The sequence below is a fragment of the Lissotriton vulgaris genome, chromosome 6 (assembly GCF_964263255.1).
Source record: "Lissotriton vulgaris chromosome 6, aLisVul1.2, whole genome shotgun sequence".
NCBI classification, from domain to species: Eukaryota; Metazoa; Chordata; class Amphibia; order Caudata; family Salamandridae; genus Lissotriton; species Lissotriton vulgaris.
In genome coordinates, this window is record NC_141694.1 from 617,212,439 (window position 1) to 617,240,353 (window position 27,915).

Here is a 27,915-nt window from a genome sequence, read left to right on the forward strand (position 1 = left end):
ATGTTGTGAAGTTAGCACACCAGTAGTTGGGAGTGGGAGGAGCTAGGGGGCCAGAGGAAGAGGAGGAGTGGACACAGGAAAGGGTTGGTTAGAGTAGGGACAGGGAACAGATAAGACGTGGTGAATAAAGCACTAGATGAAGACTATGATAAGTGTCTGTGTTTATTGTAGCTGGATGCTACAAGTAGTTACCGCCCTTGTCTTTGTGTTTATTGTTTACTGCCAGTTCTACCTATTCCTCACCTTGCATAAGCCGACTCCCAAAAGTCCCCTTTTAGTTTCTACTCAAATTACAAAGGGCACTTGTCCACCCGCTCTTTGGTAATACCTGTATTGGTGTTAAGCTGGTCAGAATGTAACACTTGACACTGCGCTTTCCCAGCCCTGTATCTACAATTACATTCTGTATTCCTGCACTTGGTTATTATTATTTCATGGCTTTTATTGTTCAAATATGAATGAAGATTACCAATTTTTTAACTATCAATCGTTGCTTGTCGTAGAAATAGTAAACAGGATGAAGGATAAGGACACATGGAAGTTGTCTTACTAGTTATTACACTGTCTACATAGGCTATTTCATATTTTATCCACACAAGCTGTTGTTTTGTTGTGTTTATCGTTACTTGTTTTGTGCTTGGATGTACTAAAGGGTGAAGGTGGTGTTCCCAGCTAGCCTTTGTTTCCCTGCGAAAGAGTATGAACAGGTTTGTAGACGTATTATTTCTTCTTTCAGGTGTCTCCTCTGGGCAAAAATGACAGTGGAATATTGTTGTGTGCAGCCAGATGGATTGTAGGGTTGTCAAGGAAACCGACTGGTGCAATAAACCAAGTGGCAGCTGAGCTGTCTCCAGAACATCAAAGACTGTTTTGAAGCCTGCATTTTTAACCCGTGTGGAAGGGAAGACTGAAGTAAATAAAATTACGAAATGTTAATTTCCTGCTCTGCATTGCATTAACTTTTATGGCGGGTAAATGGTTTCTAATTTTATGCAGGAGGAATATTTTGTCCCCGCTCCCAACGAGATGAAAGCTATTGAAAATTGCAGATGGGTCTTCCCATCTTAATTGCAACTTAGTGATCGGCAGTGGGGTTATTTCAGTGCCTCGGTAGCAAACCATCTTAGAATATCACATCTGTCTTTTTCTACTAATAGTTTGTGGCTGTCTGCTTTGTCAGTACCACGGCTTACAGTTGGGAGCAAAATATCATTTCAATATGTACGAAAGATTGTAAAATGGTTTAGCAAATTTAAATCACAACATAATAGTGATATTTTATATGGTCTTTGAAGTTTTGTAAATGTATTTTGTAATGAGCAGTGTGACGTCTGATGTTTGAGCCAACGAAAGGTGCAAGAGAAAATTCTTTTTTCAGGTGGCTGCCATGGTTGCAGGTGGGGCCCTCGTGCTCTTTTGTTGGGACCGAACCGGCACTTATTTTTCCTCATTAAGACTTTGACACAGCAAGAGGCAGAAAAACACACACAGGGTAAAGAAGAAGAAAGAGAAAGACTGATAGATCGTGACAAAGTGAGACAGCAGAAACCTGTAAGAGTGAGATAAATGGGCAGGGAATGTCTGGTGGTGGATTAAAAAGACTTGCAGTGGTAGTAGTCATCCGCGACATTAGGGAGTACCAGCACTTTTTCTTTCCCAGATTAAGCACTGGGCAGATCTGTTACACAATTCTGCCTTTTTCAGTACATGTACACCATTGTGGGAAAATATTTCATTGGTGTGAGAAGTTGACCTGGTTTATGATGTCTACTCTTCTAGTGGGCATCTTGCACCAGTCCAATTGACCCTTATTGATGGTAGGTTATAAAGTCAACCTTATAGAAAGCTATCCTAGTGGTAGCTGTGGTAACTGTGGAGAGCAGCCTGAAGGCTAAGACTTGGAGACGAGTTAAGCAAGTTGTTTTACCAGCACCACACCGATGCAGCTCATGCTCCCCCTACCCATCATGGCCGAGACCACTCTTGCACCTCACACTTCCACAGATACCACTCTAGGCCGTACCATAGCCCCCCACCCCTACTCCCCCTCTAACCCCTCCCTTTCTGATTCTTCTGATTCATCTGCTTCTGCTCCCTAGTTACCCGGACGTCCACCCCCACCTATACAACTAGCAGCACCACACCGAAACAGCTCACGCTCCCCCTATCCATCATGGCCAAGACCACTCTTGCACCTAGCACTTCTACGGATACCACTCTAGGCCGAACTATAGCTCCCCAACCCTACTCCCCCTCTAACCCCCCTCATCATTTCTCCCCTTAACCCAGTCACACCTCACAACACCACAACAAACATTGACACCATACAACTCAACCTATCCCCCTCCAACTCGACCTATTCTACTCACTTACCTCCATTAGCAACGGAACCCACTACGGTAACTATCATAGTTCAACCTCCTTTCCCCATTCGCAATATCACACCTTTCATGTACTTGACATACACCAACCAGTCCACCATAGCTCAGTCCCCTGCATGCCACGGTCCCTCCCTCCACTTCCCAGTCATCAGTTCACCCTCTAAACAACATTTGCCTCCTGTCACACCTCCCACTCATGCCCACCGACATGGCATACCCTCTATCCAACCATCTACATCACTATCCCAACCACACACGCACACAGCTGCACAGTCGAACGAACGCACCCCGGTACTAGTACATTCACCTAACAAGCTGACACCCCAGGCACACACATTCAGCGTATCTTCCCCCCCCCCCACCACAACTCCAGCAGACACTAGACTGGATGAGATCATGGCCACACTTCATCTAATCAAAGAAGACCATCACACTTTTAAATTCATGCTATCGAATCATCCATGGCTCACAAGATCCAACATTCCTAACAAGTCCCCCACACACCCCCACTGCACCAGACACATTGCTCCCAGGTGGATATCAGTACCCTCCCGTAACCTACCCTCCCGCCCATCGTGTACCAACAACCATCTCTCAGAGACCGACCTTCTCTCTCTCCTGCTCTCCTACAAACCGCCCTCTACTACCACTGATCCTCTCACACACATGCCCATCCATGTATCCTCGCAAACCCTCACAGGCCCTCAACTCACAACAACAGAGAAATCATTGTCAACATTCTCTGTAAAGTCCCACTCATCCAGGAACTCCCCTCATCCCCCGTCACCACCGTCTTAAATGCTCACTCCTGAATTGCAGATCGGCATCGAAACACACCACTGACATAGTCGATCTCATTACCTTGACTAACCTTAACCTCATCATTCTCACTGAAACAGGGCTTACAGATTCTTCCTCGCCCCTCATCGACCTTTTGGTTCCCCCTAACTATGACATCATCAGACTAGACAGGTTGAGAGGCAAGATTGGAGGTGGTATTGCGTGCATACACCGGAGCAACATCACCATAAACAGAGCCATACCCTCGTTACTCCCTTCCTTTGAATACTTCAGCCTCGACATTAACAGTAATTGTTAACCTGTCTGCTCGCTCCACATCATCTGTCACCCACCTGGCGACAACCTCCAATTCGCAGAACACCTCATGGGCCTGATCACATCACTCACCGGTCGACGAAACACACAAAACTTCCTGGGTGACTTTAACCTCCACTGAAATGACCCTAACGACACAGTGGTCAATAGCCTCAAAAACTTCCTCAACGCCTTAGACCTCAGCCAATTGAGCAACAGTTTGACACACAATAAAGGCGCAATCTTGGACTTAATATTCGCTAAGACTGATGCCACCCAAATGGAATCGATCCTCCCTTGTGACTGGTCTGACCATCACATCATCATTTTCTTCATCAATGAAACCATCAAGCTGACCTCTGCCCAAGCTACAAAACCTAAGGTATGGAAAAGGGACTGGAAAAAGCTCAGCACAAGCTCCTTACCCGCCTCTAGCAAGAATCTACTTCTACCCCCTGCTGGAACTTCCAACGTAATTGACCTCACCAACCACTACCTAAACTTTATGGACCTCGATAATTAACAAATTCGCTCCCCTGCAACTAAAGAGAGTCTCCACGAAAGACTCCAAACCCTGGTTCAACGGTTTCCTTAATTATTATTATTATATGAAATTTGTAATGCGCTCAGCTTACCCGGGGGCATCCCGGCGCAACAGACCAGAAGGAGAGACTCAACTAATCACTACTGTGGAAACAGGTAGGTCTTAAGAAGTTTCCTAAATGGTAGGATCTTGGGCTCTGAGTGAATCGCGAGGGGCCAAGAGTTCCAAAGAGTCGCCACCTGCACAGAGAAACGCCTGCCCCCAGAACGAGCTCTCCTTACTCTCGCTGACTGCAGAAGATGTTTTTGGTCCGAGCGCAACAGGCGTGGGGGCTTATAAGGACGGGCCATGTTAGCAAGGATTGGGGGACCTTTGCCATGCAGAATTTTGTGGGCCGTACATAGCGCTTTAAATTTCACCCGCTCCTTCACGGGGAGCCAGTGAAGCGCTTTGAGGGCCGGGGCGGCAGACTGCCTTCTTAACGAGGACAGACCTTCTCGCAGAACTGTAGAGCAGTACCATCCGCCAAGCTCCTCCTGACTCTAAAAATAAAGAGAAATGCTTATTTTCGTAAGGTCAAACGCACTAAAACAGACTTCTTTAGCCAACAACTTGACCAGGCAAGAAATCGCCCCCAAAAACTTTTTGAATGAATCAAAAAGCAATCTAAGGCCCAACCACAACGGCCACTTGAACTTACTCACCCACAACCATCTTGCGATTACTTTTCTAACCACTTTAACCTAAAGATGGAGAACATCAAGAAAGATCTCCTAAAGGACCTAATCTCTCACTCTGGCCCCCTCACCAAATCTCCCCCCACCCCCAAACGCTTCTCAACAAATCCCATCAAAGTTTACCTTGAAAAACAGCACAACATGATCATTCTTTTACTCCTTTTCTGAAGAAGCTATAGGCACATTTCTCAATGCTCTGAAGCCTTCCAATCACCTCACTGACCCTCTCCCCGCAAATGCAGTTAAAGATCTTACACCTATGCTACTACCCATATGGACCAAGATCATCAACAGTTCACTTCAACAAGGCTGCATCCCGGACTCCCTAAAGGTAGGGCAAGTGTCTCCCATCCTTAAGAAACCCACAGCTGACCCCAGGGAGCTCAACAACTACCGCCCAATCTCCAATATTCCCACCCTGGCCAAACTTCTGAAAAATGTGTTCATCACCAACTGACAAAACATATCGACTACTTCAACCTCCTAAATAAACACCAATCCGGCTTCCGTGCAAATCACAGCACGAATCAGCCATGACACACATCGTTGATGATGCACTTCGACTACTTGATCATAACGAAGCATATCTCCTCATCCTATTAGACCTTTTCTCAGCGTTCGACACGGTCAAACACGAACACTTGATAGATCTGTTGAAACACAGAATGGGTCTTTCAGGACCAGTGCTCGACTGGTTTACCTCTTTTCTGCATAACCGGACTCAAAAATTCAAGGTCAACAACACACTGTCCAAACCAGCTCCTGTTATGCTAGGAGTCCCACAAGGTTCCTCATTATCCCCTACACTCTTCAACCTCTTCATGGAACCACTCACCGATCTGTTACAAATATCCAACGTGCAATTCCACATGTATGCAGATGATACCCAACTCTACCTCAAGATCAACACCTTGGACGACATTATTTACTCAACAACACTCTTAAGACCACCAAAACATGGCGGGCAGGGAATCACCTCAAACTGAACGCTTTACAAACCGAATTCCTCCTAATTGCTCCACCTGCCAAAGTCCCCACTATGCACAATTTGATAAAACTCCTCACAGCACTCGATGTTCAACCAACCATTGTGGATTTGGTGAAATGACTGTGTATATCTTTGGACTGTAACCTCAATATGCAGAAGCATATTAATAATGCAACGAAGGGAGCAAACTTTCAGATCAATACACTAAGGAAGCTGAAACCCTTCCTACCTCCGAAGGACTTAAAGTTAGCGGTTCAAGCTCTAATTTTACCTCGATTGGACTATGGAAGTGTCTCGTTATAAGGTCTCCCCAAAGCCACTACAGCTCTTCTAAGAGCCTCCACCAACGCGGCAGCGAGACTCATCACTGGCTCGACAAAAAGGGCCCACATCTCCCCGGATCTAAAATCTTAAAACTGGCTGCCATTTGAAGTCCGAATCCACCTGAAAATAGCTTGCATGACGCACAGGGCCCTACATCATAGTGCACCCAGCTATCTCCCACAAAAACTCACAATATCTGGAGGGTTTAGATCAACAAGAAGTGCGGAAAACCTCCTTCTTAAACCACAAAAATTCTATAAGAAAAAAACGTATAATCGTTCCTTCTCAGGAATGGCACCCAGGATATGGAATGCCCTGCCACCAGAAATAAGACTGAACCCCTCCACTTCTTCCTTCAAGCAGGAATTAAAGGGCATCCTTATGGCTACATTTACGTAAACATAGCCTCACATGACTTTGGTGAACCCCTATTCCATTCTTCTTACCTACCAATCTAATGTTTGGCTTTTATATGTACAGTTTAGTTCCACTTATTGTGACGTTTCCATCTTCAATGTATTACCATCTTCCTTCAAAACCCACCGGTCCAGTTTTGCACCTTATCTGATTTGCCCTTCTATCTGTGATTGTCTTTGCTGCCATTCTTTATGATTCTGTTTATCCTTAATGTTTGATCTGCCCTTTTGCTTATTTATTACGCTTTTTGATGTTATTCTTACGGTCCTGATTACTTTTATTGTTTGATATGCCCATACACCTTTATTGTTCGCGCTCTGATACCCGTAAGGGTCTTGTTCGCGCTCTATAAAACTTTCAAATAAATAAATAATCTCTTGAGTACTAAATGAAAGCACACCAAAACAAGGTATACATCAAATATATATGTACTTATTCTAAACACAACCCCTCTGCACTCTCTATGAGGTCAGAGGTAAAAGTACAATACTACAAACTTAATTAGCACACGATAAGTTGCACAGTATATGTTTTGCCCTAGTGGCCTCACAAACCATATACTAAAATAGTGGTGTAAGAACCACGTGAGAGTTAGAAAGCAGCCTGTGACCTGTAGAATTGCTGGGGCTTCTAGGAACAACCAAAGGTTAGGATTTAGGAGGCCCATGGGAGACGCGTGCAGTGTCCTAAACACAGCCACGGGTTACCATTGACTTTCTTTGCGAAACAAACAGGTTACAATTTTAAAGATTAAGGGTTCAAGGAGGTGAACTGCGATGGAACCCTTTTAGACTAGTACACTTGGAGAGTCAATACCCACGGGAGCACCGGAGTACTCGAGTTACCTCACCAAGGGAAGCCTGGTGCAAAGGTGTCTTTTTGTGTTGGGTTTCGTCGTCGATCCAATGGAGAGCTGCGAAGAAGTGCTGCAGGCGGTCAGAGGAAAAGTGTCCGGGTGGATCAGAGATGTGAAGAACCTGAAAGCAAAGGAGACAGAGTCTGGGCCACTAGCCAGTGACTAGGATGGCGATAGGAAGATGCCACCGGATGTCGGGTGATTTCAGATGAGAAGGTGAAGTTTGTCCAGGAGGCGTCGATGACGACCAGGAGCTGTATTAGCTGTCCCACGAAGGGTCTAGTTGACTGACGTGTCGGTATCCGGATTGGACCCAACAAGCCTTGGCAAACGCAACCCACGCAGAATGTCAAGATTGGCTTCGGTGCAGACCAGCAAGGTCTGGGAAACTTCTCCTTTGCAGGGAAGTTGGAGCAAGCCTGGAGCAACCAGGAAAGCAAGTTAAATAAAGGATTGGTCTTTTTGGGGGCTCACTAGCCAACGGAATAGGAACCGCAAAGACACGTCGAGCTGAAATGCACAAAGCGGGCCCACAGGACACTCGTGGACTGTGAGCCTCTGAGCTTCGGTGCAAAAGGTGCTCGAGGCTGGGGCTTCAAGCACCTCAATGCACAACTTCGGGATATCTCGGGAAGTTGATGCAGGTAGCAAAATGCTGGATGTCCAGGAGTTCCAGTCCCATGTCTCTTGTTTCCGCCACAGGTTTCAGCTTTGCTGGGAGCGCAGGTCAGCTTCAGAGATGTCTTGAAGTCCATGTCCTGTGTCACAGATTCATCGGGATCCGGTGGGAGCCTCGAAAATGCAGACTGGCAAAGATGCTGTTGGTGCCTGTTTGAACAGGGGGGTCACTCCTCGACTACAAGGGAGATTTCTTCAGTCTTCCAGTCGAAATGGAATGTCGAAGGTCCAGGATATATGTTGCAGAGTTTTGTCCAGGGTAATCTAAAGTCCTAGGGACTTGGGTTCAATACTTATAGTAAGTTTAGGGGTTGTACTAACTCTAAGGTCCCTCCTATGGGTAGACCTGGGGAGGGGGTGGTTACACATCTTCCCCTTTGTCCAGATTCACGCCAGAGCTGGGGCTGAGTGCCCCAGTAACCGGTTTGAACTGGGAAATGCATGGAGCACCTTGTGTGCCCCAGGCAGTGTCTGTAAAGCATTCACTGAATATAGCCCTCCCTGCCCCAGTACACTGAAGTCTGTCTGGGGAGGTGCCAGCACCTCCCTGGACAGGAAACCTATAGTCCAAGCCTCCCCTGCCGGAGTTTCATCCAGCAGCAGGAGGGCAGACTCGTGTCTGTGGCAGCAGCATCCATTTTGTGATGCTGGGGCTCTGTTTAACTTTAACCCGGTTTACCAGTACTTACATGTCTTCTCCCTCTAGAAGGGTGGAATGCAACCCCCGCCGACAGAATTGGCGGGGGTAGTATTCCAAAGTGTTTGGCACCTTACACGACATGTTTTTATAAAGCCAAACCAAAGTTAGCATTAACCGCCTGGATTATAATGCACTTAAGAGTATATGGTATAGTTATATCATAGAACAGCTATAAGGAGATGATTCTGAAAGCTGTAGAGGGGCTCAGCTCATGCTAGGGCACATAAAACCAAGCACTCTACCTCCAGGATTGTCGAGGTTTGCCATAGGAGTGGCTTATAGGTTCATATGTGTCTATATAGGTATATAGATATAGGTATACTATACCGAAGTAAGGGGTGAGTACACCACCTTACCCAGGCTGTAAGTACAGACCTGTGGTGTCGGTGTGGAAGGCTAACCAGGGGTGGCACAATACATGCTGCAGCCCCTGGCAGGCCTAGGTTGCAGGTATGCCCTGGGTACCTATGGTACACTATACAGGGGCTCACAAGGGTGACCCAGTAACCAATCTAGTATGTACCTAAAGTACATGGAGTCCATTTTATAGAGTAAGTAGATAGACTGGGGCCCTGAATAGCAGGGTCCCAGTCCAACTAAGTCGAAAACCAGCAAAACACCAGGCAAAAAGTGGGGGTAACCATATAGTCCGACATCCACCTTCCTACAATTGGTATTACAAGAAGACAAGTGGGATATGGTAAGAAAGTACAGATCGGTTTCCTATGCTTGCCTTAGTTCCCGCTGTTGGTAAAAGATTGCCTCCATTGATTGGCCTCATGCAGTAGCTAGTCTACATTGGTTGAAGCTGTCCTATTCCACACGGATTGAAGTTCCACATTGGAAGACAAAGCCTTGTTTCTTAAAAGGGGAGCAGGTTATAGTCCGTCTTCTGTTGCAGTACTTCCCCCAAGCTACTGCTCTGCTGCAGAGATCAGTGTTGCCAGATTGGGCTATTTCATGCACAAATCGGTGACATTTTTGCCATTTGTGTGGGGAAAACCCACACCTGGTAGGTGGCTACTTTTTGGGTGTACATTAGCCCATTGTGGGCAAACTTGTAGCAGCGCTGAAACTCATCATGCACATGATGATGACGAATTGTGTTGTCAGTGGCTCCTCATGAATGGATAAAGGTCAGCAGCGATTTGGAGAATTAGCGTAAAGCGTGCTGCATAGTTGGATTATGATTGGAGGATTGGACACTAGTAACTCACTGAAGTTACTATACACATGGGCTGCTGCTGAAGCCGGCAGCACATGTGTATGTAGCTGCAAGCGCACCTGCTGCAACGTGTTGCCAGCCACCGTAGCGTAGTGGTGCAGTGGGTGTACAACTGTGGGCCACATGGATGTCAATCTTGTAGCGCATGAAAGGGCTACCAATGACTGCCCTGGCAATACATTTTGGCCAGCCCCTGTGGCACTCTTCAAAAGTGGTGGTCACGCGCCACACTGTCTCTCGGCACGGGCAGTGGTGGACTCTAAGTGTGTAGAGTTGGTATTATGTATCGCGTCATACTGTCACTGTCTTGTCACTGTACAGTGAGTGACTGAATGTAACCAACACAGCAATGGACTTCAAGAGTCCCACTGCGGGAGAGCGATGGAAGAAAGAAAACAGCCGTGGTATGCAGAGAGGCAGAAAGATCGAGGATGTTGATGAGGGTGGCGGAGGACCACACGAGGCTGAGAATGAGAAGGCAGGAGCACTAAGTGGGGAATATTATATAGGAGAAAGACGCATCTGCTCCAAAATATTGTCAACCACCCAGTGCTATGTAAATTCCCACCAAAGACTATGGGAATCACCTAAATATTGTGAATCCCTCTAAATACCACGCATGGCTCTCATGAATACTGTGGGAAGCCAGCCTGAATACTGCCTGCCCCCACCTAAATAACCTGAAGCCCTGCATGTGAGAATCCCATCCTAATGCTATGTGATGTCACTGTGCATACTCTGTCAACCAGTGTGACCCCTCCCCTGTGTCCCTGCTGCAGAATTCTGTGCCAATCATCCCCAAACTCTCTACGTTTATCACCTGAATCCATATTTGGAGTATACAACATCTCAGATTCTCTACATTATTTACTAATCACTGTTTTCTGGTGTGATAATCCAAATGATCAAACTGAACTACACCAAGACCACAAGTCCTAGAATGAACGAACTAGGTAAATTAAGTCCTAAGCCAGAAAATGTGTGCTGTTAACATGGATTCATACGATAACCTTAAAACCTCACTATACTTAATTAAATATACCTTGTGTGTAGCCCCCTGCGGAAGTGTTTGATGCTCGTTCTCTATTACCAATAATTACCTTGTGATGTTCCTCTGAATTTCTTAAAAAATAATGTACTGGGCAGCCAGGGAGCAGCCTGCCCAAGGGCATGTTAGTGGTTTACTTCACGCACTGTTCCACTCAAGGAGCACATACAATCCCGGTCAGCAGGTGGGTTATTTCTATAGATATGCAAACAGCACACTGTGATCATACCATAGGTTGCTGTGTTGTGAATAAACATGTTTGGAATGAATCCACATGTTGCTCTGCAGTACACTTTGACATGTAATGCATATTGTATTGTATTGTATTATATTGCACGCTACTCGGGGACCCATAGACCTCAGTGCCGCCTTCGACATCGTAAACCACAGCATACTTCTGCATCGACATACCCATCTAGGAGTCGCTTCAACAGCACTCTCTTGGGTCGAATCTTTCCTGAAGGAGCGATCCTTCCAGGTCTTCGAAGGCAACACTGCCTCCATCAGCAAACCCCTAGACTGTGGCGTGCCACAGGGCTCTTCTTTGAGCCCTACGCTCTTCAATGTGCACCTGAGCCCCCTTGTTGAGATCGTCCGCCCATTCAGGCTAAAAATAATCACCTCCGCAGATGATACTCAGATAGTGGTGGCCCTGAGTCAGTCTCACATTGCTTCCAATAATATTAGGGACTGCCTGGAGGCTGTGACCTCTTGGATAACATCCTCCTGTCTCAAATTAAATGGAGACAAAACTGAGCAAATGCTACTAGGTCACCGCCCTAACCCCAATATCGACCACCTGTGGCCCACTTGCCTTGGACTCCCTCCACCGCCCAAAGACACAATCAAGAGTCTTGGAGTCTGGTTGGACAGGTCCCTCAATTTCAACTACCAGGTAGCAAAACTATCAGCCACCTGCTTTGGTCTACTCAGGCTTATCCGAAAAATTACCCCCCTCCTACCCTTCAATGCAAGACGGATCATGATCCAAAGCCTTATCCTATCACGTTTGGACTTAGCAAACGCCCTATACTTAGGGGCCCCACAATCTACCTTGAACAAGCTGCAGGTCATTCAGAACTGCGCGGCACGCCGCACCCTTCTTCAGATCCCACGCCGCACCCCAGTTAAAACAGAACTTGGGAAGCTCCACTGGCTTCCCGTCCGGGACAGAATTGCATTTAAAGCCCTGTGCATCACACATCGAGCCTTCTGGAAACCCCCTACCAACCAAACAGACAGCTCAGATCTACTCTTTCACACCTCCTCACAGTACCCAGAATCAAGAAGGCTAGATGTGGTGGACGCTCCTTCACATATAACGCGGCCAAACTCTGGAATTCCCTACCCCTCCACCTACGTGAGGAACCAAACCTGCTGTCTTTCAGAAAAAAAGCTCAAGACCCATCTGTTCAATGATTAGCTCCCTTGCCCTCCCAAACGTGTTTGTCCGTAGCGCTAGGACGCCTCAGGGTAGCTACCGCGCTTTACAAAAACTCTTTTCATTTAATTTCATAGTGTTGAATTAGTATAGTGAAACATGCAAGTACATTTTAAGTGGTGGATATGTTAGTCAGTTAATTGGATTTGGAATGATAGCAGAAGGATAGAGGAGGACAAAGGTTTGTATTTATATAGCGTTGTTGACGCACGCTATTCAGGAAGCCTACAAAAGATTAGTGGTGAATTAATATGGTGAAATATGAAGTAATTTCAGTGGTGGATATTAGCCAGTTACTTGGAGTGAGAAGGTTAGCGGAGGGATAAAAGGGGAAGAAAGATTTGTATTCATGCTGTACTTGCTACCCCTTTTGGATGTTGAAGCGCTTTTCTGGAGAGTAGCACGCCACTCTGGAACCCTAGTATAGTAAAAAAATATGAAGTAATTTGAGTATTGGATATGTTATTCAGTTATTTGGGTAGTATATTATAGTTTAATATGGAATTTGAGAAGTGAACACGCTAGTCTGTTAATTTCGATTGAAAAGGATAGTGGAGGGATAAAAGACTGAAGGATTTTCTTTTTTTTTTTTTAGGTCTTAGCTGTAGGAGGAGGCTTTTGGGTGAGTAAAAAGGAGTTTTGGAGGAGAGGACCCAGAGGGAAGAGTTTAGAAAGGTTTTTTTTAGGGGATCTGTATTGTAAAAGAGGTGTCAGATGATGCAAGGAGGAGTGGAGTAGGAGAGAGTCTAGAAAGGGATATTTTGGCAATCATAGTAGTGGTATGGGGTTTGGGATAAATGAGAGAGTGGATGTAAAGGATATATTGATAGATGTATAGGATGAGAGATAGGGTAGTGCATTGGAAGGAGTAGTAGAAGAAATTTGAGATGAGTCAGAAGGTTGGGCTAGAAGATATATTGAGCTGGCCTCATAAAGGGAAGACCAGACTCAACAGAAGGCAAACACATGCTTTTCAGGTTGGCATGGGAACCCTGGTGACAAAATACAACTGATAGTCTAAACATAGATGGCACAATCATTTCTTTCTAAAAGCTGAGCAAAAACGCTGATAGCTTCTCAAATAAAAAATGTTTTAAACTAAAAAGAAATGTCTGGGAGTGACAATATATTCAAACACAGGATGCGTGGGATATAAATGTACCATCTAAATGAATTTTCTGAGAAAATACAAATATTTGTTCTGTGTGTATATAGATATGTTCCAATGAAAAATATAAAAATAATCAAAACAAACTAGTCTGTCCAGAGCAATACTTACAGATACATTTTTAAAAACATAAAATACCATATTAGTATAGCATTTTGTTGAACAATGTAATTTGTATTTGAAAGGTCAGCATCAGACTGGCAATCAATAAAGATTAATTAATAATTATTTACGTTCATAATAAATGGATGTAATTCCGCGAGTGTGAGAGTATGTGCAAAAGGGCAATAAAATGTGATACTGGAAGTCTATAGGAAAAAAAGACACCCAACACAGCCCGAAGGACATGAACATCTTTCTGTTTAATAGAATAATATTGATCCAGGACAGACGCAAGATAAAAGTCATGACTGTGGACGGATCAGAAAACACCCCCCTGCCTGCCAGCTTGGGAGGAACAGCACTAAAAATAACTAACCAAGGAGACACACGCACCGCTGAACTCCGATTTATTGAGGTCATCACCAGGTCAAGGGTCTGGGCTATCAAAGAAACTCCAAAATTATTTGAGACTGCAAAGGCATTACCAGGTAAAGCCATCTGTGATACAGTCACCAGGATCCTAGTAGATGGTAGAGTAGAGCTATTGTTACTGTAGGAAACACTTACTGGGCCAGACAAACAGGATACCCATTGGTACTCCCACTCACTCTAATAATGTGCAGAACAGAAACCTGCGATTATCAATGGAAAACTTTAATCAGAACAAACCCTGAAGCGGATGTTCAAGAGTCTATGGAGGTGGGATGTGGAAGCAGTAAATTGTATTCATTTCAGAAACATGCCCGAAAAGTGAGCTGTTCTGGTTCACTTAAAACTTAACTCCACATAAGGGTGGTAGTGCCTGAAGAATATTAGTTTGCAGCATTATTTTTTTGATTGGACTTCAAAACTCCTCCTAAATCTCCATCTTGGACAGATTTTATCCCAAAACACATTGAAGTAACAAAAAAAGCAATGGCAATATGATTAGGTCTGGCTTATAAATTAAAGTGCCTTTTCAATCATTGATGGGTTTAGGCACTCATTCATCATACATGCACTCTGTCACTCATTCTTGCGCTCATGCATTCAACCCCCATTGACTCATTCTTGCATTCACATCCACAATAAAACATGCATGCTACAAACTCAACATATGCAAGATACAATAAGAAAAGTAGAAAAAAACATGCTATCACCTAAACATGGCATGTATGTGCTTGCACTAACAACATTAAGCATAGCAGTCGGCGGTCATCTGGCCACAGCATTGTACATAGTGTATCGCTGTTTAACGTTCAACCACGGTGTGGACAATACCATTTCATGATGATCATCTGATTTAGTGGTAGTGACCATGCAGGATGTGGCGGACTGCAGATTAAATGAGAGGCAAATTAAACGGCCTGGAGAGCTGACAAATGCTCTAACATGTGTCTGTTCGGTAGGAGCTTTGTCAGCATTGCTCCAGAGTGTGAGCTAAAAGAAATATTCATGCATGAGCCAGGTGTTAGTTATTTTTGACTGATGTTTTTTGTTAAATGAAAGGTTGAAAATATACAGTGGCAACTTTTGTTATCACGTGAAGATGCTGTGAGCCCTATTTATCTATTTGGCAGGTTTTTATTTTTGGATTGTGCTGACTAGGCCACGAGGTAATGGAGTGCTTTATATAGGAGTATACACGAAGGTTAGTACATACTGTTACAGTATTCACTTCATTGTATAGTATAATGCAGGGCGCCATCTCACTGTGACAATGGGGTCTGTTTGATTGACACTTTGGTAAGGAAAAATAAAGATGTTGCTAGAGTGGCGCCTCCTTTGGTCCAAGAGCAACCCTTCAGTGCTGCTCTGTGGCAGAGCTTGACATGCTTTATTGACTCCAGGCAGGGTGTTTTTGCAAGTTCTGCTACACCTCTGCCCCTTCCATCCCTCTGCCCCCACCCACCCTATCGGCCACATGCATCAACCTATTTAGGAAGTGCAAACGTGCGAATCGGTAAATTCGGCCGTTTGCGATTCCTAAATAGGTTTTTGGGATGCATCAAACATTTTTGGCAAACTCGCTATTTTAGCGAATTCCAAAAATGCGAATGCTTTTAAGGAATCGCAAATTTGCGATTCCTTAAAAGCAATGCATGATTGTTTTTGAAATTGCGAATTCGCAATTAGGGGGTGCAAATTACCACGAGGGTGAACCTTGTGGTAATTTGCGAAAAAGTATTAAAATGCTCAAATTAGCATTTTAAACACTGTCATGTTACAGACACACATGTCCTTAGGACATGTGTGTGAAACATGCACTTTAAAATACATTTCAGGGGTGCAGGAATGCATTGACATTTTGCGAATCGCTAATTGAAATTCGCAAAATGTCAATGCCTTCCCATTGATTCCTATGGGCCTTTTGGCCCATAGGAATCAATGGGAATTGCGAAATCGCAAATTAGAATTCACATAATATTTGCGATTCGGTAAAAATTGCAATTTTTACCGAATCGCAAAAATTATGCGGATAAATTGATGCATCCCGTTTTGCGATTCCTTATTTGCGATTCCCTAATTTTCGCAAATAAGGAATTGCAAAACCTTACATTGATGCATGTGGTCGTATGCCCCTAGGCAGAGATTGCCACTGCTCAGGATGGAAAACACCTAACCTGCCCTCCACATGTGTTGCGGGGGCAGAATAGACGCCTGGTTGTAGAAGCATCTGACAGCACTTCAGATGTCCCAGTGATGCTCAATGCGAGGGATTACTTGAGGCCTTTCTCTGTCCTGTAATTAAGCAGTTTCAGGTGAGCAATCGCATACACAGGAGCAAGGAAGCACCGTCTACAAACTGCTTGCATGCTACCATTTGCGTTGCCAGCAGCAGATGTGAGAACTGCAGCGCTGAGCACAGCTGACGCTTTATGGCTGCAATAATGAACTGGTCTGTAAAAAAGTAATCGAAGAGTAGCACTGTGCATTTATTTTGATGTATATTCTTCCTTTGTTTGTCCAAATAATTATCTTGAAAGGTATTCTTAGTGCATACAAGTTAGATTATTTGTCTTATTCAAAAGCACGTGCTTAAACTTTGGCCATTTATGGATCAGAAAAGAAAATCAACTAAAGCGATTTTCAAAATGATTCTTATATTACACTGCAGCCTTTGGGTTAGGAGAAAGGCTGGTTAAAAGAAGTTAAGGAAAAAGAAACAGGCATGAAGAAAGCACTTGAAAGAAATCATCTTGAGAGGGAAGGGACACACACGGAGGAGGCAGAGGAGTTAGAAGGATGATGAGACACAAAAAGAGAAGGGTGGGATATGAGAGGAGAGAATATGCATAGAAACGCTGAAGATTCAAAAAGGCCCATTTTAAGAAAGAAAAGTAAGATACACAAGGAGAAGTGAGAGGGATGTGATGGACGGGAGGAGCGAGACATACTTAGTAGAAAGTCAGAAAGATGGGAAGGTAGGAAAGATGGGTAAAAGGAGCAGATACAGACAGATAACAGGATGGAGAGAAGAACATACAAAGAAAACAAAAAGTAGAAAAGCAGCTAAATTAAGAGAGGAAGAAAACAAAGGGAGAATGCAGAAGAAGCAAGAGTGAGAAGATGGAGTGAGATGAAAGACAGTTAGGAAGAGGGGAGGGAATGAGACTGGCATACCAAGAGTAGGGGGTGGAATGGAAAATTGGAAGGAACAAGACTGCAAAAGAAAAGGGAGGTATCAATGGGAAGTTGCAAAATGGAGACAGAGAGAAAGAGGAGATGTCAAGAGAGTTTGGATGTGTAACAAAAAAAGGGAAGACTGAATTGTGATAATGCAGAATCTAATGTTACCTGTAAAAAGTGCTGAATCTGGTGGAGAACCTACAGTTTATTTACTTAAGTTTCCTTGGGTATAGTACTGGCCACGAAATGCCACCAGTGAATTAACTTCCTTTTGTCACTTTCTAGAAATCTGAGGTTTTCCCATTAAACACAACTCGAAATAAGGCCCAAGGACAGCCAGGGCCAAAGACAAAAAGGCCCCTTCCCTCCCAGGCTCCCCCCTGGAAGTATGATTCTTAAAACACAAAATAATGTGCCATTTAAAGTGTAAGGGGAATGGTTCACACCTGCAACTGTTGAGGCGTCTTACTGCAGGCAATCACTGATTGCTACCGTATGGGTCTATTTTGGACGGGGTGCCACTTGTTATCGATTGTGGTCCAAAATCATTAATCAACACAAGGCGCCGATTTACACAGTGGAAAGAACATTTGGGTGACATAGATGCTAGGTGGTCTTTGCCCAGTAAGGATAGGCATAATTAGGACCTCAAAAGATCAGGAAAATTGCATCTGTTTAGAGGCGAATTCAACCTTGTCACACTTTTTTACAAAAAGGGCCCTCTCCGATATTTACTTCCTTATATTTAATAAGTGCTTTCTTTAACTTGCTATGAAGTGTCACTTAAAAGTCACACATAAGGCAGTGAAATGTCACTCATAAATGAACAGGAAACATGTAAATGTCACCCAGAAGCAAACTAAACCCTTGGCAGCTATGGCCTAATGTAGCTTTAGAAGGAATACATTTGAGAAAGGACCTTAAAGTAACATTTGTTGGTTAGACCTTAGTGCAACTGAACATTAATGTAACAGTAAATGTGTACTGAAACTGCACATACGTTTTCCTCTTGGGTTTAAAAATGAGGTGTGATTGCAGATTTTGACTGAATAATTGGCTAACATATCTAATGTTTGGTCCACAAGTGTAAATATTTTATCAGGTGCAGTTGCTGCTTCTCTAATCCAAAATCGTTTTTTTCACGGGTTGCTGAGAGAAGGTAAGGGATTAAAGAGAGAACAGGTCCAGCACAGGTTTCAAAATCAACTTAATTACAGAGACGTATAAGGTTTAGCTTTATCCCATGGCAACTTGGGTTCACATGTTAAACAAGCTGGTAAAATCACTCAGGGTCGGCTAGTCTTGTGCTACAGGTGCCCAGTTAACCCCCTCCTATTATCTGTATATCGATTAGAATTTACATGCATCCTTAAAATGGTTTCTGGTGACTATTTCTGCATAATTTGTGAGTTGTAACTTTGGGCTGTGTTTTGGGCGGATGCTGGTCTACTTTGGGCTACATTTGGGCTTATACTTAAGCGACTTTTGGCTTGAGATGGGTCTCAAAATCTGGCAACCCGTCTGTATATGCTTTATTGAGAATTCAGGTGACCAGTAACTGAGAGAGTTTTCCAATTTAGACCCTTTTCAGTTTCTGACTCTGACCATGTGCTGTCATAGATCTTAGTTCATCATATTTAGAAGGGTAGAAGAAGTGACAAGCTCATTTCATTTAACATCACACTCCTTTGAACTCCTAGAGATTCACTGGAAGTCAAAACTACAAATGGCATAACTGAATTTAAAAACAGTACTATAAGTGCTACTTTAATATGGGTACCCAAAATTTGCTAATGTCTATTTTAGTGATCACCCGTGTGTTAACTGTAGTTTTGCGTTATAAATTCTTGTTTGTATTAAAGCCAGTGATAATCCGGTGTTATTTATGGGATTACATTTAAATCGTGGATATGTATGGTAATAAGAACGCCGTCATCTATGGAGTGACGTTAGTAGTATCCACACACTGTTAACCAGGGGACACGCCTGACCTGGAGCACAAACATACCTAGCAGTGGCTAAGTCAATAGGTCTGACTTTAAAGCACTGATGCATACAAACAACAGTTTTTCATGTCTGTGTTTGCATGCATAAACACTTTGGGGCATATGCATCATTCATACATTTTGCATTTCCTAATTTGCGAAAAATACCGAATCGCGAATTAGGAATTGCAAAATGGTATGCATCATTTTTTTGGCTTTTCATTTGGGATTCGGTAAAAATCGCAATTTTTACCGAATTCCAAATAAGTAGCGAATTCCTAAGTGCATTTTCGCAATTCTCATTGATTCCTATGGGCCAAAAGGCCCATAGGAGTCAATGGGAAGGCATTTCCAAAGTCGCAATTTGTTGATGCATTCCAAGGGAGCAGGGGGGGGTCCAAAGGACCCCCCCCCCCCTGCACCTCTGAAATGCATTTGAAAGTGCATGTTTCACACACACATGTCCTAAGGACATGTGTGTCTGTAACATGACAGTGTAAAAAATGATTTTTTTTGCATTTTTAAACATTTTCGCAAATTACCACGAGGGTCAACCTCGTGTTAATTTGCACTTCCAATTTCGACATTCGCATTTTTTTTAACATTGATGCATTGCATTTAAGGAATCGCACAAATGCGATTCCTTAAATGCATTTGCATTTTTTTTGGAAATGCGAATTCTGAAAAATAGTTTGATGCATCCCAAAAACGTATTTAGGAAGTGCAAACGGCCGAATTTACCGATTCGCACCGTTTGCACTTCCTAAATAGGTTGATGCATGTGCCCCTTTGAAACTAGACTAATTGCCTCGTCAATGCTTGTTTAATTGGATTGCAGCATACTGCTCGCATTATATTTTCTCTTCTCCAACAAGGAAACAGAGAATTTAGCAATTCTTGTGAGAGTGCTGTAATCGGCATGTTGACTGAGTGTTTGAATGATGCAGTCTGATACAAATGTGCTTTAAGAGAGCAGCAATACAATGCTTGTCATGAGTCATTTATGAAAACATTTTATGTAATATTTAGTCCCTGTCAGATTACAATGCAGCTGCAGCAGGGAAACATTTACTACAATATGTGACAACTTAACATGGCTTGAAAAGAAAAGGGAAGATTGCGATGTTATTCGGGTAACTGGGTCTCCATGATGATTCTGTACGTGAGCGCGGCTGGATTGTTTTGTCTAAAACGGTATTCATAATTGTGACATAAGATGTGCACAGAGACAAAAAACAGGGAAGAGGCATAAGTGAAGAGAGGGGGACAGGACTGAGAGAGAGGGAAGAGAGAGCGAAGGAGAGGGGTAGTAAGATTCAACTAAAAGAAAGCAGATGTCTGTAAATGTGAACGGAGATAGTGAAGCGGGGGGATGGAGAGAAACAGAAAGAGTTAAGTTTTGTCTTAAGTTGTTTTGTGTGTTGTGCTGGGTTATGTCCCTTTATGTCACTTTAATTCGTGGTATGTCATGTTCTGTTCATTTGTAGATCGCACTATCACCCAGGAGGGTTTCCTGGTGCTGAACAGATGTGAGTCTAGGCACACCTGGTTCTAGTGCTACCCAAAAAAACAGGTTCTTGCGGCATTCAAGAAGTTAGGAGGAGGGTCTTATGTGTAGTAACCGGTCGTTCCATGCTTTAGGAGCGACTAAGGAGAAGGGTTAACCATCGGATCTAGTTTTCCATATGCGTGGTATATTTGCAAGTAGAAGGCCCGGGGAAACAACATTAACAATGCGATGCGATTTCCGCTGTAAAGGATGTAAAGGCATATGGATGGTAAAGGGAATCCATGCTCTGGACTTGGAGCAAATGGGCGAGGGGTGGGAGATGTTGGAGACTTCCTAGCAGGCCCGGACTGGCAATGCCGGGCACCGGGCAATCCCCCGGTAGGCTGCCAGAGGTGGGGGCCGGTTTCTTGGCAGAGGGCCGGTTTTGTTGTTGGGCCGGTTTTTGGTCCGGAGTAGTAGTCTGCGTCTATCCTCGCTGCTCAGCGCTCCGTGCGGGGGCAAAAAAATAAGCACACCATCAATAAATCTAGACTTTCTTTTTCTCTACTATCAAATGTAATCAATATCAATCATTATTTAAAATAGGGGGTGGGTTGCGCACAGCGCGCGGCGCAGATGTCTCCGCCGCCGCGTCTGCGCGGTCTCAGTTCACCCACCTTATGGTGGGGAGGGGCGGCATTGGTGGTAACATGACATGCGCATTAGGGTTCGCGCTCGTGACCCGAGTGAGAGCATTCCAGAACAACTAAGTCAGCCAGAGATTTAGGCGCGCTGACCGCACGCACCACATAATTTAATTATTTGCCCCTGCTGCCTGCGTGTCCCACTGTCCGTCCCTGCTGCTTGCTGCTGCTGCCGACTGTATACAGGCTGCCGCCGGCCCGCCGCCCACAGGTTTGTGCATTTTTGCAAATTGCATTTTCATCATGGCATTGGCACTAGTCGGTGGGCCGGGATTAAAACAAAAGCTATAGAGGCAGCCTGCAGCCACTTAGGAAGTACTGCAGTCAAGTGCATTGTTGCGAGGAGGATGGGTTTTGTGTGCATGCAAGATTTCACACCTGCTAGGGTCAGTACAAAATCAAGATGCTAGTTTCATATGCAATTGGATTAATTAGAGCAGGGAAGCGCACATGATCATTTTACCATGCACGTGATATTCCTGCCCCAACAATGACTTCCGTCGAACTCTCGTCTGCCAAGGATTATCATTGGCCAAGACCACAGCTCTTCCTAATACAGGCCTGGGGGCTCGCCATCATTGCGAAACTGAACTCCACCAAAACAGAGTTATTTAATACTCCGCAATAGTGGTTCAAATTTCTAAGTCTAAAGTGGACTCTCAGATATGACTTCAGGCATGATAGATGTTTTTGTGGAGCCCGGGTCAAGAAACTCGGAATATCTGGCACTGTCTACTGGTATTAGCCATGTTAGTTGACTTGTTATTGATAAATAGAGTAAGTAGGCTTACTTTACAATCTATAAACAAATGTAGCACGGGCATGGGGCCCCGATGAAGTATGCCCCTGGGGTATAATGGCTCACCCTGCCCTCCCTTATAACATGCGACATGGCCCTTATTGGCTTCTCTCCGTTTGTGTGAATTTCAAATTACCCACAATTTCAGGGGATTTGGAATTTGTGCCACCAGTTAAACATTTTGAAAATATGGGCCCATGTTCGTGGTGGAGAGGGCCGCTTCCGCTTACACCAGTGGCAGTTGTGTGACCTCTCCTAACCAAAGAGATACAGGCATTACATGGGCAGGATCAGTTCTTCATCCTTCTCTCACACTGTGAGCCAATGTGCGTCACACCTATTCCGGTCTAAGGCAATAAACCTGTTTACGTGCCCATTCAGAGTGTGGCCTCTTTGCTGCAACAGATACACTTAGCTGCATTTGGGGGTCTGTTACAATGGCAAGGTATGTTGGGTACTTATATGAAACATGGACTAAGATCATGAACTCACTTTGGGAAGACAGGGGCCGATGCCATTTGAATTAATGATCCGAGCAGGGAGGGCAGTGGGGGTTGTATAAGAGTGTGCAGATGTCAAATGCCCATTCTTCCTGTTCTGTAGCGAGCACAACTTTTAAAACGAGTACGAACGGGTGCAGGAGGCAGGCCCTTTTTTCTGATTCCGTATCGTATGTGCTCTTTTCTGAATCTCAATTGCATACCAAGTGAATAATCGTGAATAGAGATGTGAGCTAAATACGGACCCCCGCCCCCTTCCCCCCCCACCTCCCACCCCCCACCCCCCCCCACACACACACATCTCTCAGCATGCCCAGCCCCCGGTGCGCAGCGTGTGCCTGGGAATGCTGGATACATGGAGATGCCAGGCCCCGGCTTTTTGGTGCAGCAGCCTCTGCTATGGGCTCACTAGCTGCAAGATAAGGAAATATGATCGCAGGAGCTCAGTGCTGTATTTATCAGCTAGTTGTTGGGGGAAGAGGGAAATCTTGCAAAAGCACCCTCACAAAAAGGAATTTAGAAACACTTGGCCTCCTCACTGACATTTCAAATAACACACGGCAGTGAAAGGCCTATGATGCGAGCCTTCCCAACGACATGCTGACTTGTTGCTCGTAGCAGTGGGACAGCAGATAAAAGGGCAATTTGAGAGGGGTTCTCTTCTCTGTCATGATCAGATGGTAGGACCAGATTATAATTTACAAACGTGTTTAAAATTACCTAGCACAGAGAGGCTCGAACCTCCCCTTTGTCTTTTTGGAATAGTGTGTTCTGGGATATTTTTAGCCATAAAGTAAAGAAAATACTGAACAAGAGGTGACAGTTTGATAAAGTCAAGGCAATGAGCTTATGTTTCACCAACAATCACTACTGGGTGGCTACTATAAAGGGGCTGTCCACCACATAGAAGTTGGAATACTCTGTGTTGCTATAATCATGCTGCATATTTTCTTCGCCAGGCTTGTGCATAATAAATAACTATAGATGCAGGCCTTTGTGTGTATACTGACTTGGGGGTTGACAAATGGAACCCTACCTACAGATTTCTTGTTGGGTCTTCGGCAGGTGTTATTCCATGTTTCCTTACTGACCATGGCAGGGCCTTTGATGATGTCTGTGGTATCCTCACTGCTCGATAGACCCTAAACACAGGCCCTAAGGGAGGGTCCAAGAGAGTTGTTCCTGGTGTGGCCAAAACCTTGGCATGCATAAGTGAGGCTCCAGAATCAGCCTAGGACCACTATACCCTTTGAAACTGAGCTCTGTCACCCTCTTTTCTAAATAAAAAAAGGCAACGTCCAGCTGGCAGTTAATTGGGATAGGTTTCCCCTATTCTTTCAGACGTTTGTTAAGCTCAACAGTTAAAAAGGAAGCCCAACTTACCTACAAATACCAGATTCAGTTAACACCTGGCTGTCTTAGTAACATTGACAGATGTGTACCAATTTAAAGGGAATAGGTGTCTCTAAAATAGAGTCCCATAAAATAACTCTAGCTTTAATATCCGACTGATCCCATTCCAGTTTTGTAGCCACTGTGCTGCAAGTTCACCGGCCACACTAGGCTCTGCAGCAAATCTCAGACTTCAAGGCGACCATGCTGAAGCTTTTACAGATGGTTTGGCACTCTGGTGCACCTTTGGACCCCACAGATTCATCAGGAGCTTGAACTTGGTTGGGTTTCTGGTGGCGGTTACCCCACCAAAGCCAACTGACCCTGTACTTCCGCTCTATTCCAAGGTGTATAATGCTCCCTGATAATGCTCATTCAAGCCCCAGTGCCACCAGTGGTTTCAAACGTAGAAACATCTGCTGAATTTGTGAGCGCCTTGAATGCCTAGTTTGGATGGCAAGGTCCGGACCGGAGCCAGAAAATGATCGGTTGGGACTAATATGGGTTTCTTGGCGGCAAGAGGAAATACAGCGCTGTGTTCATGGTCATGGTATGCGAGTATGTAGAGATGAACAGCTCTGCCAAAAAAGGCAGAGAAAAAAACATAAAAAAACATAATACATTGAAAGGCCTAGTCAGCTAGCTTAGTGGCTAACGTATTAATCGATCGCCATTAGGACCACATGCACGTTATACCTTGGTGTGCGATAAAACAATTCCTACAGGTTTTTAATATTTGCAAAATCTGGCACCAATTAGCATGCTAGTGTAACGCGGAGCATGAAAGTTAAAATACTTAGGTTAAAGTCTTTTACTCCAAAACGTTCTTAATGCTGCTAGGTTTCCATCTTAAAAACTAGAAGTTCCTCCGTTTTCCCATGAAATTCTGCGCATGCATTGTCAACAGGCCACTAATAGACAAGCAGTGGCAAAGCCAATAGGTCTTGCCTATGCCAGAGCTATTTGCTTTGGCAATGTGTTTCAGCCATGCTGTATACCAGTGTGGCTACTGTTCAGCATGTCTAAAAGTTAGTGGTGTGGAGTAGCGTAAGGTAGATTGGAGTGGGGTAAATTGGGGTAGTGGAATAGGGTAGACTGTGGTAGAGTGGAGTGGGAAAGATTGGTGTAGAGTGTAGTGAGGGTAGAGTGAAGAATGAGTTAGAAGGGAGTGGGGTGGATTGGGGTAGATTGTAATGGGGAGGCATTAGGTAGTTGGGTAGATCCGCGTGGTAGATTGGAGTGGGGTAGATTGGATTGGGATGAAGTGGGGTGGATTGGGATGAAGTGGGGTAGATTGGGAAGAGTGGGGTAGATTGGGGTCATTTGGGGTAGATGGGAGTGGGGTATTCTGGAGTGGAGTTGGGTCGACTGGAGTAAAGTGGAGGGGGGTAGATTGGAGTGGGGTATATTGTAGGATAGATTGGGATGGAGTGGGGTAGATTGTATTGCAGTGGAGTTGGATAGAGAGGCGTGTGGTGGATGGGGTGAGGTAGATGGGAATGGGGTAGATTGGAGTGAGGTAGATAAGATTGGGTTAGGGTGGGGTAGATTGGAAAGGAGTATATTGGAGTGGAGTACATTCGGGTAAATTGGAGTGGTGTAGATTGAAGTGGGTGGAATTAGATGCAGTAGACTGGAGTACATTTTTTTAAAGCATGTTTTTATTGCAATTGGTACGAAATCAAGGCATAATAAGGCAATACAGATAACGCAAGGTATCCATAACCATTGCCATATCCAGATCCACCTGCCCAATAAGGAGATGGCGGCAGTTTTTGTCAATTATATGTTATCATTGTAAACTCCTCTCAATATAGATTGGAGTAGGTTAGTTTGAGGTGGAGAGGGTTAGGGTAGATTGGAGTGGGATGGCCAGGGCTTGACTAGTTGTATATTGCGCGTTGCCTTGCCTTGCCGGCCCTGACTCCCGGAGCCGAGACAGTGACACACACTGACGAGCACAGAATGATTAAGCCACTCCGAGAGTCCACCTATGCTAGTCCTAACCCCGCTTCATGTCATAAACACAAAAGGCAGGGTTAGGGCAGTCACTTACCCCACAGCGGTTAGCACAGCGCCCCTTCTTGCCTGGCTGTCGCCTGGATGTGGATGGCTGCGATCAAGATCTGTTCTAACTTCAAAGACACATCATGTGTATTAAAGTAAATTGCTGCTTCCTCAATGAGTCACCTGTCTCTAAGCCGAAGTGTCATCTCCCCCTAGGTTGTGAATAAAAGATTGGTCTAACCTTTGCGCCTGTCTATAATCTGAGATTATGTCAGTATTCCTCTGTATCTGTCTTGTAGATTTGTCTTTTCGTCGTTCCTCTATGTCATTCTGCCTTCTTTGTCTGTTATCTGTGTCTCTGTCTGTGTTCCCCTTTACCTGTCCTCACTCTATCTTCCTGTGTTTTTTATTTGTCCTTTGTGTGGCTTCTTGTGTGATTACAGGTCAAGCAGGCCTTCAGGAAGACCTACCTATTTGTGTGTCTTCCTGTGTATTGGTTATTCTTTCGTTCCGGTCATAGATGCATCTGTCTTCTTTCCTATGTGGTAACAGGACACCTCCTGCCAGTCTCAGGTTTGTTCAAAACACACAAACATTGTCATACTGGAAAACAGCAGGATCAGAAGAAACTGTGCCTTTCATCACTGTGCACTGTCCCAGCTGCCGTGATACCTTGGTTCACCCCAACTGGCCCCTCAGAGGTCACACCACACACATTCATTGGCAAGACAATGCCACTTTCAAGACAGCTGCCCCGAACCACCCCTGAGAAAGAGCTGTGTTGCCAACAGAGACATCTAAAGATTTTAGGACTGCACAGGAAAGAGGTGAGCAGACAGGTCTCATGGACCAAGCAAGAGACAGTCAGATGTGCAGAGGGCACAGTTGGTATCCCTGGTTTCTTCAAAGCATTTCTATTTTACTCCCACCTCCAACCACATATCTTGTGGGAGCTGCACTGCCTATGTCTATCCTTGTTTGCAGCACCATCTTTATGTACGTTTCTTTAGAAATCATTTGTCTCTCTTTAAAGAGCTTGGAAAAGGAGAACACTTTCACATTGGGGTGTCTGTCAGCTAGCTTGTGGAATCAAACTTATTTCTGGTGGTATTCTGGTTCTGGCAGCAAGGTATGAAAATATACAGTTAAGTGGAGTTTTCTCAATTCCTTTACGACACATTTTTGACAACAAGCATTGATAAAGTCAGCAGGCCTAGCTTTAATGTGAAAACTCATGGAAACAGCATGTGTGCTTCAGGTGCATAATGTGACTGGGTGGATAACCTGGTGCTCTTTAAGGTCATCCTCTACTATTTACTGTGCTTTGAAAGTTGATACAATTGAATATGCAATGGAAAATGTGCTGTAAAATTCACCATTTTGGTCTGTCTTTTTCCAAAATGTTCTTGGTGGGAGAACTCCCCTAGTAGTCGTCGGGCTTGCTCGCTGCGCTTGCTCGCTACAAACCATGTGGGGGCTGGTCTCACTTTTACTTTGTTCTCTCTGATTCACTACTCGTGTCTATTTTTGGTGCTCTCTGAAAGAATGTCTATGGGTACATGATCTGACTAGGTGGGTGTAACCGGGTGCTCTTTAAGGTCATCGTCTACTATTTACTGTGCTTTGAAAGTTCATACAATTGAATATGTATTGGAAAATGTGCTGTAAAATTGGCCATTTTGGTCTGTCTTTTTCCAAAATTTTCTTGGGAGGAGAAAACTCTCAA

The 27,915-nt window shown here is 44.4% G+C and overlaps 1 protein-coding gene across 2 annotated transcripts in view; it reads left to right on the forward strand.

The window, feature by feature from the left end:
* The window catches only part of GPR63 (G protein-coupled receptor 63), a 282,145-nt gene that overhangs the window by 179,475 nt on the left and 74,755 nt on the right, over positions 1-27,915 (forward strand). Inside the window, exon 2 of one of the 2 annotated variants that reach the window (XM_086926633.1) lies at positions 20,786-20,974. The exons of the other annotated variant lie outside the window; for it this stretch is intronic. The gene's annotated coding sequence lies outside the window, so the exon portion shown is untranslated. The remainder of the gene's footprint in view (positions 1-20,785; positions 20,975-27,915) is intronic. 2 annotated transcript variants of the gene reach the window in all.